General features: G+C 69.5%; 2 non-coding genes across 2 annotated transcripts; both read left to right on the top strand.

Moving 5' to 3' along the window:
* The first annotated feature begins 967 nt into the window (after nucleotides 1–967).
* LOC148109848 (5S ribosomal RNA) lies at nucleotides 968–1,086 on the top strand. The gene has a single exon (XR_015724907.1). It is a non-coding gene; the product is annotated as a 5S ribosomal RNA (ribosomal RNA).
* A 1,908-nt stretch (nucleotides 1,087–2,994) lies between these two features.
* LOC148109847 (5S ribosomal RNA) lies at nucleotides 2,995–3,113 on the top strand. The gene has a single exon (XR_015724906.1). It is a non-coding gene; the product is annotated as a 5S ribosomal RNA (ribosomal RNA).
* The last annotated feature ends 1,887 nt before the right edge of the window (nucleotides 3,114–5,000 follow it).

Raw genomic sequence — 5,000 nt, 5'->3', positions numbered from 1 at the left:
CTCGGGCTCCGAGGGAGGGCTCCTATGGCAGCTCCAGGGCGCGGCCGCCTTGCCCAAAGCGCGCCCAAGCGCGACCGCCCTCCCGTGGGCTAGCTGCCGCGCCCACACAGCGTCCTGTGTGTCCCTGTGTGTGGGTGTGTGTCACCTGTGTGCACCTGGGTCTCTGTCCCTGTCCCCGTCCGCATCCGGGTCGGGGTCTGCGTGTCTGTGCTGGGGTGTGAGAGGGTCTGTGTGTTGGATAATCTAATCTCTCTCTCTCTTTCTCTCTGTCACACACACAGACACACACACACACACACACAGAGACACACAGACACACACACACACACACACACACACACACACTCTGTCCCTCCCCGTCTCTCCCGTCCAGTGTGTCCCCTAAGTGTTCCCCCACTCCGTGTCTCTCTGTCTTTCCCTGTGTGTCTGTGTGTCTGCGTATTGCGAGCCGGCCCCTGGTGTCTCTCGATCAGGTCCTGGTGTCGCTGGGTGGGGAGGGGAAGGGTGGCGGAGGAAGGGCCACGGGGTTGGGATGGTGATGATGGTCTGTGGTGGCGCCCGAGGCTTCCGGTGGGCTTTGAGCCCGGCGGCGGGGAGAGGAGGAAAGGCCAGTGGGCGGGTTGTGCTCCCCGCGGAGGGCGGGGGGGTTGGGGGGCGCTCTGAGAACACCTCGGGCCTCGCCCCCGGCGCCCCGACCCACCCCGTTGCCATCCCGGGAGCCAAGCGGCGGCGCGGCAGGAGAGTCCCGGGACGGGAGAGCGCGCGGACTTCCGCGGCTCCAGGGTGCCGGAGGCATCTTGTCCCCTGGGCGTGCTGGCAGGCAGGCAGGCAGGCAGGCAGGCACCAGGCACAGGCCAGGCGAGGAGGGCTGACAATCGCTCGGCAGGGGCTGGGCTGGGGCTGGGGCTGGGGCTGGGGCTGGGAGGGGCGGAGCAGGCTCTTGGGGCACCGAGCGGCAGCCACAGGCGTCTACGGCCATACCACCCTGAACGCGCCCGATCTCGTCTGATCTCGGAAGCTAAGCAGGGTCGGGCCTGGTTAGTACTTGGATGGGAGACCGCCTGGGAATACCGGGTGCTGTAGGCTTTTCTCCTTTTCTTTTCCTTTCCTTGCCCTTCGCCCTCCCTTCCACTCCCTCTGCCGCCAGCGGCCCGCCCCCCCAACCTTGCCCAACCCGGCTCCATTCAAACCCCACGTGCCCCCACCTCACCACAGGCCATGCGTGGTGGGCCCGACCCGCTCGCCACACGCCACACGCCACACGCGCAGCGCAACGCGGAACCCTGGCCCTCTGCGGGTGCCCGTGGCACAGCCAGGCGCCCACAGCCCAGCGCTTCCACCTCCAAGCCCCAGGAACGCCCACAGCCTATCCCGGGGTGCGGGCTGGGGGCTGGTGTGCAGGGCGGTGGGCGCTCAGGGGGCGGCGCGAGCGGAGGCGGAGGCGGCGGAGGGGGGTGGAGGGAAAGCGGCCCGGGCGAGAGGAACCGCGGGAGCCCCGGGCGGGCCGTGACCCCGCCTCTGCAGGCGTGCGCTCCCTGGGTTCTCGGCCTCCTCCCTGCCTCCGGGCCCTCTCCTCTCCCGAGCCCCTAGCAGTTCGCTTGGGCCGCCCGCCCACCGCAGCGCCCCGGGCCAACCGCCTGCCGGCCCCGCCTCCTGCCTGGGCCCGCCTACACCTTCTCCCCACCAGCCCTGGGCTGCGCTCCCGCCAGAAGGGCATGGCCCTCCTTCGCACCGGTCACCGTCCCTTTGCCCCTGGGCCCGGGCGTCCGTGCTCCGTGCGCACAGGACACGAGATGGCCAACCGCCCGGGGCCTCAGGCCCCGTGGGCACCCGACTCCGCGCCCCGTCTCAGCGGAACAGCGAGGCTCGCTCCCTCAGCGAGACCCCGGGGCGCCCCGCACCACGGCCACAAGGGCCACCAGAAAATAAAGGACGGGGCAAAAGAAAGAATGCCTCGCACGCCCCCACGCCAGAGGGGTGCTGGGCAGGAATGGCCGCCCATCGGGATTCCCGCCACCTGGGCTGCAAGTCCTCGGGCTCCGAGGGAGGGCTCCTATGGCAGCTCCAGGGCGCGGCCGCCTTGCCCAAAGCGCGCCCAAGCGCGACCGCCCTCCCGTGGGCTAGCTGCCGCGCCCACACAGCGTCCTGTGTGTCCCTGTGTGTGGGTGTGTGTCACCTGTGTGCACCTGGGTCTCTGTCCCTGTCCCCGTCCGCATCCGGGTCGGGGTCTGCGTGTCTGTGCTGGGGTGTGAGAGGGTCTGTGTGTTGGATAATCTAATCTCTCTCTCTCTTTCTCTCTGTCACACACACAGACACACACACACACACACACAGAGACACACAGACACACACACACACACACACACACACACACACTCTGTCCCTCCCCGTCTCTCCCGTCCAGTGTGTCCCCTAAGTGTTCCCCCACTCCGTGTCTCTCTGTCTTTCCCTGTGTGTCTGTGTGTCTGCGTATTGCGAGCCGGCCCCTGGTGTCTCTCGATCAGGTCCTGGTGTCGCTGGGTGGGGAGGGGAAGGGTGGCGGAGGAAGGGCCACGGGGTTGGGATGGTGATGATGGTCTGTGGTGGCGCCCGAGGCTTCCGGTGGGCTTTGAGCCCGGCGGCGGGGAGAGGAGGAAAGGCCAGTGGGCGGGTTTCCCCGCGGAGGGCGGGGGGGTTGGGGGGCGCTCTGAGAACACCTCGGGCCTCGCCCCCGGCGCCCCGACCCACCCCGTTGCCATCCCGGGAGCCAAGCGGCGGCGCGGCAGGAGAGTCCCGGGACGGGAGAGCGCGCGGACTTCCGCGGCTCCAGGGTGCCGGAGGCATCTTGTCCCCTGGGCGTGCTGGCAGGCAGGCAGGCAGGCAGGCAGGCACCAGGCACAGGCCAGGCGAGGAGGGCTGACAATCGCTCGGCAGGGGCTGGGCTGGGGCTGGGGCTGGGGCTGGGGCTGGGAGGGGCGGAGCAGGCTCTTGGGGCACCGAGCGGCAGCCACAGGCGTCTACGGCCATACCACCCTGAACGCGCCCGATCTCGTCTGATCTCGGAAGCTAAGCAGGGTCGGGCCTGGTTAGTACTTGGATGGGAGACCGCCTGGGAATACCGGGTGCTGTAGGCTTTTCTCCTTTTCTTTTCCTTTCCTTGCCCTTCGCCCTCCCTTCCACTCCCTCTGCCGCCAGCGGCCCGCCCCCCCAACCTTGCCCAACCCGGCTCCATTCAAACCCCACGTGCCCCCACCTCACCACAGGCCATGCGTGGTGGGCCCGACCCGCTCGCCACACGCCACACGCCACACGCGCAGCGCAACGCGGAACCCTGGCCCTCTGCGGGTGCCCGTGGCACAGCCAGGCGCCCACAGCCCAGCGCTTCCACCTCCAAGCCCCAGGAACGCCCACAGCCTATCCCGGGGTGCGGGCTGGGGGCTGGTGTGCAGGGCGGTGGGCGCTCAGGGGGCGGCGCGAGCGGAGGCGGAGGCGGCGGAGGGGGGTGGAGGGAAAGCGGCCCGGGCGAGAGGAACCGCGGGAGCCCCGGGCGGGCCGTGACACCGCCTCTGCAGGCGTGCGCTCCCTGGGTTCTCGGCCTCCTCCCTGCCTCCGGGCCCTCTCCTCTCCCGAGCCCCTAGCAGTTCGCTTGGGCCGCCCGCCCACCGCAGCGCCCCGGGCCAACCGCCTGCCGGCCCCGCCTCCTGCCTGGGCCCGCCTACACCTTCTCCCCACCAGCCCTGGGCTGCGCTCCCGCCAGAAGGGCATGGCCCTCCTTCGCACCGGTCACCGTCCCTTTGCCCCTGGGCCCGGGCGTCCGTGCTCCGTGCGCACAGGACACGAGATGGCCAACCGCCCGGGGCCTCAGGCCCCGTGGGCACCCGACTCCGCGCCCCGTCTCAGCGGAACAGCGAGGCTCGCTCCCTCAGCGAGACCCCGGGGCGCCCCGCACCACGGCCACAAGGGCCACCAGAAAATAAAGGACGGGGCAAAAGAAAGAATGCCTCGCACGCCCCCACGCCAGAGGGGTGCTGGGCAGGAATGGCCGCCCATCGGGATTCCCGCCACCTGGGCTGCAAGTCCTCGGGCTCCGAGGGAGGGCTCCTATGGCAGCTCCAGGGCGCGGCCGCCTTGCCCAAAGCGCGCCCAAGCGCGACCGCCCTCCCGTGGGCTAGCTGCCGCGCCCACACAGCGTCCTGTGTGTCCCTGTGTGTGGGTGTGTGTCACCTGTGTGCACCTGGGTCTCTGTCCCTGTCCCCGTCCGCATCCGGGTCGGGGTCTGCGTGTCTGTGCTGGGGTGTGAGAGGGTCTGTGTGTTGGATAATCTAATCTCTCTCTCTCTTTCTCTCTGTCACACACACAGACACACACACACACACACACAGAGACACACAGACACACACACACACACACACACACACACACACACACACACACACACACTCTGTCCCTCCCCGTCTCTCCCGTCCAGTGTGTCCCCTAAGTGTTCCCCCACTCCGTGTCTCTCTGTCTTTCCCTGTGTGTCTGTGTGTCTGCGTATTGCGAGCCGGCCCCTGGTGTCTCTCGATCAGGTCCTGGTGTCGCTGGGTGGGGAGGGGAAGGGTGGCGGAGGAAGGGCCACGGGGTTGGGATGGTGATGATGGTCTGTGGTGGCGCCCGAGGCTTCCGGTGGGCTTTGAGCCCGGCGGCGGGGAGAGGAGGAAAGGCCAGTGGGCGGGTTGTGCTCCCCGCGGAGGGCGGGGGGGTTGGGGGGCGCTCTGAGAACACCTCGGGCCTCGCCCCCGGCGCCCCGACCCACCCCGTTGCCATCCCGGGAGCCAAGCGGCGGCGCGGCAGGAGAGTCCCGGGACGGGAGAGCGCGCGGACTTCCGCGGCTCCAGGGTGCCGGAGGCATCTTGTCCCCTGGGCGTGCTGGCAGGCAGGCAGGCAGGCAGGCAGGCACCAGGCACAGGCCAGGCGAGGAGGGCTGACAATCGCTCGGCAGGGGCTGGGCTGGGGCTGGGGCTGGGGCTGGGGCTGGGGCT

This window comes from Ursus americanus, chromosome 6 (genome assembly GCF_024610735.1).
Source record: "Ursus americanus isolate L20-20 chromosome 6, mUrsAme1.1.p, whole genome shotgun sequence".
In the NCBI taxonomy this organism is placed as follows: Eukaryota; Metazoa; Chordata; class Mammalia; order Carnivora; family Ursidae; genus Ursus; species Ursus americanus.
This window is presented reverse-complemented; position numbering and strand designations above follow the sequence as displayed.